We start from the raw sequence: 15,829 nt of genomic DNA, 5'->3' as shown, positions 1-15,829 counted from the left end.
ACAAATTTCTAACAACGTTTTGAAATCAGTTTGTTAGGACATGACAGGTCTTGACACAGTATATTTAATAAAAAGCAATTCTCACATCTGTTCTTAGATTTGAATATCCAACCGCAACAATGTGTCACATTTCTTAATGAACTCATCATTTAGACGCCCCCATATATTTGGGACTTCATACCGTAAGTAATACGTGTTGATGTATATGACTGTAGCCCCGTGCCTATTTACAGTGAACCAACACAAGGGTCTGCAGAACATGTCTTTTATATTATTTCCACCATATTTCATCTAGGAGGAGTGTCCTTTACTGCCATCTAGATCATTAGTCCGTGGGTCTGTCGCTCTCTCCCGACATGTATTTGTAGAGACGATGCCGTAATATTATTCCATTTAGTAAGTAAATTTCCCCTTTTTCTTCTATCCTAAATAAGTCATTCTAGGTTGAGCAATGTTCGTCGAAAGGATGATGTTTACTATTAATGCCCAGATAGAAAGTGGGCCGTATAGTTATATAAATGAAAAACCATTCTAGTCACACAGACTGATATCGTAGAGATATCGATATCAAATATAATCGAGTCTGATCCCAAGGGTTTGATTAAGTCTAAAGTTTTCATCCATTAGGAGAAATATGTAGACTCTTTAGCATTTACCTTTTGTTTACCTACAGGTACTTGCGAGATTGGCAACCATTAATAGTCAGTGACAATATGGTTAGATCTAAGTCGAGACGCATTCCTAAAATAGACCTCTTCTCGTTCACAGACATTATAATTTTTTATACATGGGCACATAATTTTGCCTACATCGATATACTGACTGAGCTGAATCCACAGCATATCAAAGATTATCATCTCCCTCTAGGTAAGAACATCTATTTTCATATTTGTTTACAAACAATTAAATAGAATTATCCAACTAGAGATACAATAGTGTGCCGATTTGAATAGGTTGATCTCCCTACTAGTTTGTAGAAACACATTACAATCAAGTCAACCATATTAGGTAATTTTAGACTATGTTGTAAATATGTAAATATGAATGCAATGTTATATTGAATGGTTTTATTTTATATGTATTTAGGTGTATATAATTATGTAACAAAATTGTTTCTCTTTTAATTTTTTTGTTTAAACAAATTCTCCTTTGTGAAGCTGTATATCAAGATGTAGAAGGTTCAAAACATCAGTAAATTGTATAATATATCAGACCATGTATAGTGCAAGTGTACATATATATATATATTATCTTTTCTAGTATTGAATACCTGCATGATTAATGAGTTATTTGTGGAGACAGGCTTATGTATTGTATCATTTACATCCAGTTTGTGTATGTTTTATAGAGTAGTGGACGGCTACCTGATGAAGGCATGTATGCCGAAACGCGCGTTGTAGACATCTGCCGCACTGCCTGAGTCAACGTCTCCGTCTATCACCTGGACTTGTATATATTGTTGACTTTGTAATAACTGATCTAGTTGTAATCAATTTTTTCAATTTTTATTTTCATTCGATTTTATATAAGTTTATATAATTCAAAAAAACAAAAAAACAAGATAAACATGATATATATAATAAGAATAAATAAATAATTTGATCTGTTAAAAAAGTGTTATTCTTATTGTTGTAGAATGCTTGTCTCGCATATTCACATATTCTAGATTTTGCTGGGTATTCTTCAAGACAATAATTGTTTAGAATAAGTTTCTAGCTATAACTTCTTCACACTAGTTTGCATTCCCTATGTTTTAGCTAGTCTGTTTATAGGGGTCCCTTGTTTCCTAAATTGCCATGTAGATATTGAACAGTGTTGGGCTGAGAGAGGATCCTTGAGGTACGCCACAGATGATCTCGGTGGTCTTGGAGCGGAAGGGTGGGAGGCGGATGCTCTGGGTTCTGCCAGAGAGGAAGGATGTGGTCCAGGCCAGGGCCTCCTCTTGGATTCCGGCATTGTGGAGGCGTGCTGTTAGGGTGCGGTGGCAGACCGCGTCGAAGGCGGCTGAAAGGTCCAGAAGGATGAGGGCGGCTGTTTCTCCTTTGTCCATCAGGGTCCTGATGTCGTCGGTGGCTGCGATGAGGGCGGTTTCGGAGCTGTGGTTGCTGCAGAAGCCGGACTGGGATGGGTCCAGGATGTTGTTGTCTTCGAAGTATCGAGTCAGTTGTCTCTTGACAATTTTCTCTGTGACTTTTGCTGGGAACGGGAGCAGGGAGATGGGCTGGTAATTCTTGAGATCCTTGGGGTCCGCCTTGGGTTTCTTCAGTAAGGCGTTGATCTCGGCGTGCTTCCAGCTTTCCGGGAAGGTTGCTGTCTCGAAGGAGATGTTGATAGTTTTCCGGAGGTGGGGGGGCAATGGCTCTACTGGCTTTGTTGAAGACGTGGTGTGGGCATGGGTCAGATGGGGATCCAGAGTTGATGAAGTTCATGGTCTTGATGGTGTATTTGTCGCTGACGTTGGACCAGGTGGTCAGGCGGCTGGTGCGGATGTTGGTCGCAGGGGTGGTGGGCTCGGCGGTGGATGTGGGGGTCGTGGCATTGAAGCTGTTGTGGATGTCGGCGATCTTGCGGTGAAAGAAGGTGGCCAGCGAATCGCACAGGTCTTGAGAAGGGGGAATGTCATTGGTATTGGAGCTGGGGTTGGAAAGTTCTTTCACAATGCTGAAGAGCTATTTGCTGTTGTGAGCATTGTTGTCCAGTCGGTCCTTGAAGGTGGTCCTCTTGGCAGTCCTGATGAGTTGGTGGTGTCTATGGGTGGCGATCTTGTGGGCCGTATAGCTGTTTGGTGTTCGTTCGCGGAGCCAGTTCTTCTCCAGTTTTCGACAGGTGCGCTTGGAGACCTGGAGGTCTTCGGTGAACCATGTAGCTTTTTTGCTGGGGTGGGTGGCGGCGGGGGTTCCTGAGTGGAGCGAGGGTGTCAGCGCAGTCGTTGATCCACTGTTTGAGGTTGAGGGCGGTGGTGTCGGGGTCGGTGGGGTCAGGGAGTGGTCTCAGGGCAAGGGTGGTGGTCAGTTGGTCTTCGGTGACCTTGCATCAGCAGGGGAAACATCCTTTACAACGCAACTTTTACAACGCACTACCATTATAACGCAACTATTACAACGCAAGTGCTTTTACAACGCATGCTTTTACAACGCATGCTATTACAACGCAGATGTCATTACAACGCAAGTCTTTACAATGTAATTTTTTTAATACATTTTTTAATAATATTTTTTAAATAAAGTTTTTATTTTCATCTATATAATTTTTAATAAATAGTATATTGGATTTTTTTAAATTATTACTTAAGTACTTTTTGATTTAAAAAAAAATCATGGTTCATTTATATAAATATAATTTAAAATATATACTATATTGGATTTTTAAAAAATAATACTCAAGTACTCTAGTACTCTAGTACTCAAAATATATATTTATTACGTAAGTCCTTTTTTTAAAGGAAACAAGTTATATTTTAAAATAATTAGATGTTTATTTAAATTAATACTCAAGTATTTTTCAGGGTAAAAAATACTCAAGCATTATTTAAAAAAATTAAAAAAGTTAAATAATAAAAGTTAGTTTTATTATTTTAATATTCAATTATCTTTTAAAATTAAAAAAATGTTTTATATAAATACTATATTGGATTAAAAAAAAAAATACTCAAGTACTTTTTGATTTAAAAATAATTCATGGTTCATTTATATATATATATATATATAATTTAAAATAAAAACTATATTGGATTAAAAAAAATAATAATACTCAAGTACTTTTTTATTTTAATAATATTCATGGTTTTAAATTAATAGAATAATATATTGATTTAGTACTCTAATACTCAAAATATATATTTATTACTTAAGTTCTTTTTTTAAAAGAAACAAGTTATAATTTATAATAATTAGATGTTTATTTAAATTAATACTCAAGTATTTTTGAGGGTAAAAAAATACTCAAGCATTATTTAAAAAATAAAAAAAGGTTAAATATTAAAAGTTATTTTTATTATTTTAATATTCAAGTATCTTCTAAAATTAAAAAAAATAATATTAGGAGTAATTAGGAATTATCAAAGAACATGAATAAGTAATTTTTAAAATGTTTTGTGTTTTAAAAAATATATATTTTCATGATATTTACATATTTTCACACGCTTTTCCATTGATTTCAATGGAGTGATTTGTCCTTCATTTATTTTTACAAGTGAAGCAATGAAAGACGCAGAACAACTTTGCAAGCAGGTAAAAAGACAGAAAACTGGTGATTTGGATGGAAATGGAATAAGTTTTCAGGTAAGTGATATTTACTATGTATTTCAATTTAAAAATAACATTAATAAAAAAAAAACATTTAATAAATCAAAGACACAATATTTTTATTTTACGTATTTTTTATTAAAAAAATAGTTTTATATGTTAAATTTTATTGCATTTTTAACTTTTTTTTAAATAAAAAAACATGTAAAGAAACATTAAATAAATATGTATACAATATATTATATTGTACAAAATAGTAAATAGTCCTTTTTTCATCTTTGTAGCTCTTGATGACGTCCTCGCGTGAACGTCTATGCAAGCGGCCATTTTCAACAGCGTCGATGGAGGAAGCAGCTGGAAGCTGATCTACGCTCAGGTAGAAAACATTTAAAACTTTATTTATAAACATTTACATGCTTGAAGTATGTATATATTGTTATAAAAGGATAAGGAGAGGTTGCATATGTAAAATGAAATGTTAAGCTTGTAAATTCAGCATGTCGTCGATCATGTTAGTAGAGTATACCTTGGTCGGGTCGCTATAATTAATAGGTTAAAGATAACAAAGGATGTATTTTGGAAAATAATGATCTAAAGAAATGTATATTTAGGATGTTTCAATACTCTTTGCGTTAAGGAAAGTTATAATTTGAAATGCTTTGAATACAAAATATCAAAAAGTATATCGAATACATGTTTCTGAATGTAATTTGGTGATCGACTTTGAAAAAAAATGTTTTTGAAGATTTGGATTATTTAGGCGATCGGCATGGTTTGCGACTTTGTTTTAGGAAAGTTTTGGTATTTCTGGCGTTTAAAAATTTTGAACATATGGGAATTTATGTAAATTAGAAAAGTTAGCGAGATTTTTTGCAGTTAGAAAGCTTCGTATTTTGTGCACAATGTTTTACTTTCAGGATGCACATGGATTTTGAAAATCGTTCAAAAATAATTTTGAAAGACTTTGGCTTTTGTTGTTTTTGGATTATCATCGGGATGGACATGGAATTTGGAAACCTTTGTAGATCGATTTTGACAAAACTTGGATTACCACATGTATGGATTATTTTCAGGGAGGTTATGGACTTTGGAAACATTTAAAAAGAATTTTGAAAAACAAGAAGTTCGTGGAATTTGCTATATTTTCTAGATGGACATAGAAAGACCTTGCTGTTCGTGGATTTTGCAACATTTTTGGGATCAACTTTGAAAGTAAAATGAACAATTTTACTAAGAAAAAATATCAAGATGCACATGGAGTTTTGAAACTTTGCCGATCGAAAAATGGATGAGACATTGAGAGTTAATTGAAAGAAAAATAAGTAATTGGGTTACAAATGGTTTACATTATTAACTTAGAAACCAGTTGACATTTGATGGGAATCACCCAAAAATCGTTTTTAACGGATTAACTTGCATTCGATTCAAGAAGATATTTTTTACAATTTCAAAATGCATTTTAAAAAATATAAATAATCCTTATTGAAAAATGAAATTTTAAAAAAGGGAATCTAATTACTTTAAAAAATGGAAACATCCTTGGATTGCTTGGGTTATTCCCTTTTGCAATATAAAGGATTTTCATATTGGGAAAAAGATGAAGAAAAAGAAAGAAGACTGTGGTGTAGTTCCTATATTCCCAATAGGCTCTGCGCATTGGAATAATATCTTCAGTAGTGTAGACGTAGGACTGAGGTTAACTAGGTCTCTACTGACGATATTAGACTTAAGTTTTTGCCAGCTAGCTCAGAGTTCACTAGAAACTTTCTCGAATAAGCGAGGAGGAGTTTAACCTCCCTGGATAGACAAGAAGGGATTTAGTTTCTGACAACCATAAAACATGACAACTTTGCTCTCCCTGATTAAGAGTGTATCTCTAGAGTCGTGTGAAAACAAAAGACAGCTATTTTACTCAGTCAATATGTGCGTACTTAGTTTCACCAGATTTGCAGAGAAAAAGAGAGACGGGGGTTTTTCAATAAAAGGTGTTATTTATTGAGCAGTCTCTTTCCTCATACAAGAGAAATGAATTGCTACAATTGCAATACTTATAGTTAAGTAAAGTGCATACAGTAAAAGCAGGATTATGAAATAATACTGTAAAAGCATTGATATGGTTTCTTAGCCATATGATACTTTAAAATGGATAAAATAGATACATACATATATACATTGACTAATCGTACTCAACTGGTGCTTCTAACTACGCCTACCCCGGTGTACTGGACCTAAGCCTAATACATGGGAGGGAGTAAGTAAGTAGCAGTTTAAGTTAAGTTTGGTTTGCCAAGAATCTGACTCAAGAATTCTCTGTAAGGGTTTAGTCAGTTCAGTACCTGGGTATTAGAAGGCAGGAGGGCTGGTATCTCTCTCTCAGAACTCGATATCCCAGTCACCCGCAAGGGTAGGCTGGAAACGCCAGAGGCTGGATTTCTCGGCAAGAGAAAAGACAGCGTCTTTCTCAGCGCGTCAAAAGGGAGGGGCAGCGTCCGTGGGCTCTCGCATCAGCTGGGCTCTCGGGCAAGTAGTCGCTGCTCCAGATTCACCACCACCGTGTGTTTGCTTAAGGCAGCGTTGGTATATTTATACCTGAAAGGTGCCGGGTTTGACGTAAGGATGGACATAAGACGTCAATAAAGATGTCATTAAGAACTGGTCTTTCTTACAGTTTTACAGGAGTTCTCGGACGAAATCAAAACAATAGCAGCGGGGATTTCCCAGGTTTGATGGAGGCTTGGATTTGTTTAAGAACTCGGTGTGCTTTTCTACGGGGCTGGAGGAATAGGCTTGCTTAATGTGACAGCATGCGCTATGACCGTATTATGAAAAGGGTTTCTGTGCCGTTGCAGGGATATTTATTGATTTATAACCGGGCAAGGGCAAAGAATAGGATATTGATTCAGGTACCTAGATAAAACACACTACACCCACTCCACGAATTCATGTCCATAATTACTAAACTAAGCAATAGTAAACATATCTAATAGTGCATGTGTATACCGATCCACCCCAAAATACATTATTTTGCATCTGAAATGGTATATGCGAAATACACGAAAATGAGTATAGGTACTGTATGCCTTCAAGCAGTGTAATCATTCAAAAGGATGCACATATATATCAGCATGAATGATTTGCGAAAATTACACATGAAATGGCTCTTAATACAGAAAAAAAGTCTGAGACCATTCCATCACATATAAATACAGTTTCTTGTAAATATGCTAGAGGTTGAGGTTGATATATTGACTCTAGAGTTCCTAAAAATAGAAGCTCTGTTCTCTAAGAATAGTTCTACTTTAAGCAGAGGATGAGTGCCAAAAAAAAAGTAAATATTTTGGAATCGGGGGAAAAAATAGTTTTGTTTTCAGGGGAGAAAAAGAGTTCCAAATAGTCCCAGTAGCATTTGTTTTTTAAAGCTGAAGGCCAAATTCAGAGTTCAGGGAACGCTGTGTGCTCGTTTGCTTAAAGTTATTCTCTTTGTTCGGGGGAAAACATCATTTCAGACAGACTTTCAAAAAAACTGTCTACTGCCTCAGGTGAAAGTTCGACCAAGTTGGAAAATGTCGCTACCATGCAATCTTGAGCATGATTGCTTTCAACGATGTTTTGATCAGCATTGCTTACAGAAGGTCTTACCTGGTTGATGCTGCTCTCATCTTGTACTTCACTACCCATTAATCGCAGTGGTGAAGTCTCAACGAATGCCGTCATCAGGATGGGTAACCGCTGGGGACAACACGATGCATGAGCCTTTACTGGACTGAGCAAAGTATCTGTATTCAATGATACTTCTGATTTGTAGTGTTTGTAGTGTAAGACAGATGTCTAACGCGCATTCTTCTCCGCATAGCACACATCTTAACACAGGTAAGATACAATTCTGCCAGATGGGTCTGAATGAAAGAAACCAGGTCATATTCAGATCTCTTAGCCGGGCTAATCCAAGGACTTTAGTTATGCTGTCCCGATAGCGTATAGCTAGGATCGTTTCTTCCATTGTTGCTGGAGTTTTGTCCGCGTTTTGGCTTGCCATAACGAAGCAGGAGAAGCAAAAATAAAATGCCTGCTATGAGTCCCAACAGGAGTGGAAGTCCGCCAAAGACAGGATGGACAAAATTAGGACAAATGCCCAGGACTACTTTGAAAGGGATCAACAGTCCCGAAAAAATTGCCTTAAATACACTCGCGATACCATTCGTATCACAAATGTTTAAGATTTCGTTTAGCATTTCTGCGAAGTGTAGGGGGCAATTTGTTGATAATAATGCATGTATCTCTGTCGTTGTCCTTGCAACTTGGAGATCATACGTTTCTTTTGATGACGTCAAGTGAACTGGCGTCTGTAGAAGCACAGTCTTCATTCTGCTTAAAGTATCAATTCGAATAGAAGAGATATTCAAACTGGGCCAAATATTTCCCTCCCTGTCTGGAGTGTTGTTTGGAAACAATACTTGCTCACATCAAGTGACCATGGAACTTACACTAACTAGATAAGCTTTTCCTGGCACTAGGCCACAACATCTGTGATCCACAATTAGAATGTAGCTCCCGTTAGAAAGCCGTCTAAAGAATGGCTCTATTCGAGTTGCAGGTGTGCCAAACTGGTGACATGAAAGGTTATTTGAAGTCCCCTCACAGGCCCCATGCAAATTTATGCCCTGACACCGAAGTATACCACTTAGTGATTTTTCACAATTATTACCACTAAGAAATATATTCTGCCCTTTTTCACTATAACATGTGTGTGTGTAAGGTAATTCCCATGTTGACTTGATGTATCCTTTACCCAACCTTTCATACTGGCCTGCCTGTATATACTGTTGGCAGTATCGAAATTGGAAAGTCGTTATCGGAATAGCTATTATCCCATGTATTATCCATTCAATGACAGGTCGTTCTGACATTGTCAATGGTAATCTTTCAAGTTTTTCAATGCTCAGAATTGTATAATCTGCTCCCCTTTGTGCCAAGCTGATTTGTGTATCAGTAAGGTTATAGATAGAGAATAATGACGTTGTGTTGATTAAACGCCAAGGCACGTAGCCTGAATGCAGATTTTGTAACGTCCAGCCAAGCTGTACAATAGAACGCAATTGGGACTGACCGTATTGCAACATCAGTAAGTCTTGCTCTATTATATATCGATTGCAGATGATACAATACTGTCCAGTGAATATATTCTGGAAGACAGAGTCATTAACCCATTGTCCACAACAGAAAGTGATTTTTCCAAATTAATACGGTCAATTTCCCGTATTTTTTCTGCTGTTTTAATTTGAGTTACTTTCCAAGCTTCGTTGTAAGCTGCATATATAGAGGCCGCTATGAAACGTTTTTGACGCTGTTTGCATGGTCCCATAATGAAATCACGCAAGTCAGCACCTTCTTTAAGTAAAGTCAAGTGTTGCTTAATTTCTACCAGTGTGGATGTATGTAACCATTCGAGGCATAGTTGACCCACACTGTATGCTGTTACAATCCCTGGATGTTGTCGCTGGGAGTATCTAGGGTCTGGCCTGGTCAATTTGAACCCCTGTATTTTGTTCAGGAATCTATCTTGACAGTTATTTGTGTCTGTGGGCCAGATCAACCATTTCTTCCAATCAGGATGTGTTCTGTTTTGGTTAAAAATATGGGCTACGTCTATCTCAACATCTGTAGTGCTATTACTATCAGGTGATGGCTTTGGAATAGACGGTTTGTTTAAGTCTTTAATTTTGGCTAGGCCAAGACAGGTTGTTTGTTGAATTTTGTCATTCAAAAATATAATTTGTTCTGGGATCATGCAGGCTCTGAATAATGATTCTATACCTCGGACTTGCCAGTCTTTAGTACCCCAGATGGTTTTTGTTTCAATATTTTTGTTCCAAAAATCAAAAACAAATGTATTCATTTTTCCATAAAACGATTCTGAATAGATTAATTTTGTATTTGTTAGCATGGTTTTTATTCCTGTCTTATTTAACATTTTGAAATAAAACGTTTCTGCATCACTTGTGTTAAACCCTGAGAAGTATGGAAATTTCTCATAGAATGTTTTCAAACTTCCTTTTGGCAGAGTTGCACAATGTTCCCATTGGTTATAATTTAAAACATTTCTAGGCTGAGCAGATTTATGCAAATAATGATTACCATAGTGGTTGTAACAGTACATCTGATCATAATTTGATGAACCCTGTAAATAATCATGTTCTGTAAATTTTGCTGACATAACTAAGTCTGCCATCATATCATTAATACTTTCAAAGTCCCAATCATCAGAGAATGTGCTTGGTTTTACAAAGTCACTTAAAGAAATCTTAAATTGATGTGGATACTTCAAGAGTTCGACCGGGCCATAGATTTCGTAATCAGTTTTGTCCCATGCTACCCCACCGGGTAATGGATTGGCTGTGAAGTTCACTGAAGAAAGTTCTCTCTTCTCGATGTGTGAAGACTTGTGTGGCTTCAGGACCAAGTTGATATTCTGACTTGCTGTGTCCATTGTAACATATTTTCCCTCAATGAAATGTCCCAAGCATAGAACCATGATGAGCCAAAGCAGGAGGAAAAGTACACCCAGTACCACCCAAAATTCAATCCATGGGGAAATCAGATAGGTCTCTTTTAGTTGATGAAAGAGTTCTTTAGCCTTGTCTTTAAAAGTTGTTGTTGATGTGGCTGTTCCTCAGGTTCGCTCGGATCCTCAGAAAAGTCATTGAAATTGATGAAGTAGCCTGATGCAGTTCTGTCAATTGTTGGAATTGCTTCTGGATTTTTCATTGTTTTTGGAATTTTCTATGATTCATCAGCATTGTCTGTAGCTACATCGTTGTAGACAGGTGTTTCTTGATGCATTATTGCGATTTGGGTTTCAAGAGGCTTAAGTTCCATGGCTTTGTTGCATAGTCCTTGTTGATTCACTGTAGTTTTATCAAATGTGATTAGTCTTTCAGTTTGAACCTCTTGGTTTGTAGCAAACTTTGGTGTTCTGCTACTTCTTGGGAGTCCACTTGGCCTACTACTTATTATTGGCCACATGATTGTGGTTTAACCAGGTCGATGGATACAACTCGGTTCTCCTTTTTACCAGCAAGGGGCGGTAGTACTACTGATCTTGTTCCGTTGACAGCTAAGACAGGTACTGCTTTTCTGTAAGAAGGCCCAAATTCCTTCTTCACTGCGATTTTCTCTCTGACCAGGTCCCCAATCTTTGGAATCCAGACAGGCCTTGCTGGGACAGGTGGTTTCTCTTCAGTGGCGGTTGGCTGTTGTTTCAACTTTATGTTGCTCAGGTCTTTTCTTGTTTCATTTAAGTCCTGTAAAATAGCCAAACTATCTTTGATATCAAAGCATTTTTCTTTCCCCACTGAAGTTTGACTATCGAGGTCCTGGATTTTCATTCTAGTCCCGAACAATAGTTCGTACGGACTGAAACCTCTTAGAGAATTTCTTGGCAGATTATTAAGACTACGTTGGACACTTATTAAATGTTTGACCCACCCAGCACCTGAACCTAATACCTTTGCCGTTATAGATTGCTTTATGTCTCGGTTTTTTCTTTCCACAAGCCCGTTTCCCTCAGGATGGAAGGGACAAGAATACCGCAATGCAATGCCCATGCTGGTCATGGCCTCCTTATAAGCTCGAGAGCTAAAAGCAGGACCCTGGTCAGAATGTAGCATGCCAATCGCGTATGTGCCGATAAAGACTCGCAAATCTTTTATAACTGTTCTGGCGTCAGCCGAGCGCTGGGGTCTATATTTTAAGTGAATCTAGTCTTTATATGTTAATATGACGCATTATTCTTATTGGGTTTTGCATGTAGATAGCCTTATCCTATCTTAAGCGGAATGCCATGGCAATACACCGTTTAGTTCGCCACTGCGATCTCTGTTGCAGTCTGGGCAGTTTATTGCGAATTTGGTATGTTGCAGGTTCATTCCTGGCCATCAGTATCTTGATTGTAATTCTTCCAGAGATTCCTTAATCTTAAGGTGTCTAAGACCCTCACCCATGTGTGCGTCTGCTATTAACAAGACTCTCCTGTTCGTGTTTGGAATTACTCTATCCCCCACTCCAGGGATTTGAGCAAAAGGAACGGAGTTTGCATCAATTATGTATGTAAAATTGAGCGGATAGTTGACGGGTAGCGCTGAACAGTCGCCCTTTGATGACGTTTTTACCGCCAGCATTGTTTCCCCGTCTATGTATTTTCCTGAACGCTTTTTTATAGCTACGGAAGCCGATTTAGTTGCTTCCGCTGTGGCTGTCTCAGCCAATTAATTCCCTGATACGTGAACGCCATCACGTTCATGACTCAGTGAGTGTATCACGTAAGTCTTTGGTAGTTCTTTCTGTAAAAGAACTACTTGTTCCCAAAGCGATTTTTGCTTTATTGTGGCACCTGTGTCATCTTTGTAACCGTTTTCAACCCATTTCTGCAAGTCGCTATTGTATGATTTGACGCAGTAATGCGAATCGCACACTATTAGTGTCGGGAATTCGCGATCGGGAATATCTAGCACCATTTTTAACGCTATTATTTCAGTCTGTTGTTCTGAATGTTTTCTACAGAGTGTGATTTTGTTACCAGAGGTCTCAATTTACCTCCGCGACATACGTATTTAACAATCTCGCATGTGGCGTTATAGGCTTGTTTTCCCCAAACCGAGGGTTGTGCATGTCCGTCTGTATATATTACACAGGCGTACTGTCGTATGGGCAGAATGTCGATTGCCAGAGGATATTCTCTTTCATATTCTAGATTTTTTAATTTTTTCATTTCCGGGTCAAAATAGTATTTCATTTTGTCTGTAGCAAGAGAATTTTCCCATTGTATCCATTTTGGATTGAATGCCATAGTAGGTAAACTACATGGGCTTGTTAATGCCTCAAAGGCTGATTTTGCTGTTCTAACAGTAATCTGTCTGCCATCAGCTTGGTCTCTTTCTTTTGCTACAGCTGTTTGAACCGCATGAACAATGTTTTCCTTAATGCTGAATGATTTTTCAGCTTCTGTGTACAAATGTGATTTGTATGCTATTGGTAACGTTTCTCCCTCATTAGAGGTCAGGTATGTGAATCCGCATCTTCCTGGGATGACTCGAATCACAAGGTTGCGTGTGTTATCGCGTGTTTGCAATTTTGTTTTAGCTAACATGTCTGTTTGCCATGATCTCAAAATTTCTGTGTGTTTTTGAGTCCAATTGATTGTTTTAAAATCTGGTTTTATTAGTTCATAGAGAGGTTTAACCCTCTCTGCATAATTTAGAATGTAAGTTCTTCCGAAATTCAGGAAACCTAGAATTGATTGTAAGTTTTTCAGCGTTCTTGGTGCTTGGATTACAGCACATTTCTCTAAGAAATTGTCTGCCAGGCTTTTGCCTTCACTTGATAATTCATATCCTAAAAACAGGACAGTTAGATGGGCAATTCTTGACTTTTTGAAGTTGAATTTGTAACCCTCTGCTGCGAACCCAAGTATTATGGTGTTCACTCTTTTCAAGTGAGTATCCAAGTCATCAACTGTTAGATAGATGTCATCGACATAAGATGATGCCTCATCATCATACATTTGTAGTAACTCTGTTACTCTCGCTGAGAATAATCCTGGGCTGTTTTTGAACCCCTGTGGCAAACGACAGAAATTTTTTCTGCGAGCCATTTATTGAGAAAGCGGTCAAATATCTGCTTTCAGGTGCTATATTTTGACAAAAGAATCCATTAGAGATGTCTAATGTTGTTTTGTATTTTTTGCGCACTATGTTATTCATTAGTGCTGCACTGTGTGAGTTTTGTACTGCAAAGGTTTTGCAACATGAGTTAAGGTGTCTGTAGTCCAAAACTAGACGATATGAATTGTCTGGCTTAGAGACAGGAAACAAAGGATTGTTCATTTGTGAGGTGCATGTTTCAATCACCCCCTGGTATTCAAGTTGATCTAAGATCTCCCTGACCTGTTTTTTAGCTTCTTGCTTAATTGGGTACTGCCTCTGTGCAGTTGGTTGTGATTTTAACTGAATTTTGTGAGGAGGAGAGTCCTCATCCCATCCAACATGATTTTTATATAATGCAGGAGCTTGGGCTACTGCCCACTTTCTTGCAAGTGTATATCTTTTATGAATTGGAATATGATTTGAGAAGGCAGGCATAATCATTTCTTCGCCATGAGGGCACTCCCTGACAAACTCCGGTGGCCAGTCTTTTTCAGCTAAAAGGATGTCATAGCCTTTGGAGAGGTTATCCCAAAATAGACCCCTTATTTTCCTAGTCTTATCTACCTCTATACGTAATGTTATTTCGTATATTTTATGAGGTTTGCTAACTCTGGTGTCTGCAGTTTCCGCCTGAATATATTCATTCGTGTCCACTGTCTCCAGATGATTCATCAGGATCTTGCGAGCTATGCTCACTTCTGCTGCGCTGTCTAGCATTGTCTGAGCCCACTCTCCGTTTTTCAGCTGTGTCCTCAGGATTCTCGGCATGTTTAACTATTTTAATGCTCGCTACCTTCTTTTTTGGAAATTGTTTTTTACTTTGATGAGCAGGTTCCTTGTCTTTGGACTTGACGTGCTCTTCCCTGTGTTCCGACCGTCCTCTTCATTCCGATTTCTGCGAGGAAGTCTGAAAAGATCGAGAGGGATGTGTATCAATATCTTGATATCTATAAGGTTTCTTCAAATTATCCCTATTTCTAAGGTTGTATCTTTTCTCAGAGGGCTCCCTCTGGGGAGACTTGTGTCCTTGGTCCGGAGATCTTTCCCTCCACCGAGGAGACCTTCCTCTGGACTGGAATCTTTTTTATTTGGGAGTGGATTGTTTATTTCCATCCCAGCTCTTTTTTGGAGTGTTTAAATTATTTTTAATAAATATATTTTCAGGATTTTCAGTTAGTTGGGGTTTTACTGGTTTCCCACCCAAACTATCCCTTCCTAGTTCTTCATAGGATTTTTCTATGATTCTGGCAAGTTCAATCAATCAATCAATCATGGACATTTATATAGCGCACTACTTACCCGGAGGGTCTCAAGGCGCTTGGGGGGGGGGGGTGCTGCTACTGCTCGAACAGCCAGGTCTTGAGCTTCTTCCTGAAGGAGAGGTGGTCTTGGGTCAGGCGCAGGTCGGTCGGGAGGGAGTTCCAGGTCTTGGCGGCCAGGTGGGAGAAGGACCTTCCTCCTGTTGTCGATCTTCGGATGCGGGGGACGGCGGCGAGGGCGTGACTGGCTGATCGGAGGTGGCGTTTGGGAGCGTAGAAGTTGATGCGGTTGTTGAGGTAGCTCGGGCCTTGGTCGTGTAGGGCTTTGTGTGCGTGGGTGAGGAGACGGAAGGTGATTCTCTTGTTGACGGGGAGCCAGTGCAGGTCTCTCAGATGTCCGGAGATGTGGCTGCGTCGAGGGATGTCGAGGATGAGTCTGGCTGAGGTGTTCTGGATCCGCTGGAGTCTCTTCTGGAGCTTGGCGGTGGTTCCGGCGTAGAGGGCGTTGCCGTAGTCCAGTCGGCTGGTGACGAGGGCCTGGGTGACCGTCTTCCTGGTCTCGGTGGGGATCCACCAGAAGATCTTTCGTAGCATGCGCAGGATGTTGAAGCATGACGAGGAGACG

The 15,829-nt window shown here is 38.5% G+C and overlaps 1 long non-coding RNA gene across 1 annotated transcript; it reads left to right on the top strand.

Moving 5' to 3' along the window:
* The first annotated feature begins 295 nt into the window (after positions 1-295).
* Positions 296-1,477, top strand: LOC144753604 (uncharacterized). The gene is made up of 3 exons (XR_013594425.1): positions 296-396; positions 769-867; positions 1,349-1,477. It is a non-coding gene; the product is annotated as an uncharacterized LOC144753604 (long non-coding RNA).
* Positions 1,478-15,829: the final 14,352 nt, after the last annotated feature.

The sequence above is a fragment of the Lissotriton helveticus genome, chromosome 5_1 (genome assembly GCF_964261635.1).
Source record: "Lissotriton helveticus chromosome 5_1, aLisHel1.1, whole genome shotgun sequence".
Taxonomy (NCBI): Eukaryota; Metazoa; Chordata; class Amphibia; order Caudata; family Salamandridae; genus Lissotriton; species Lissotriton helveticus.
This window is presented reverse-complemented; position numbering and strand designations above follow the sequence as displayed.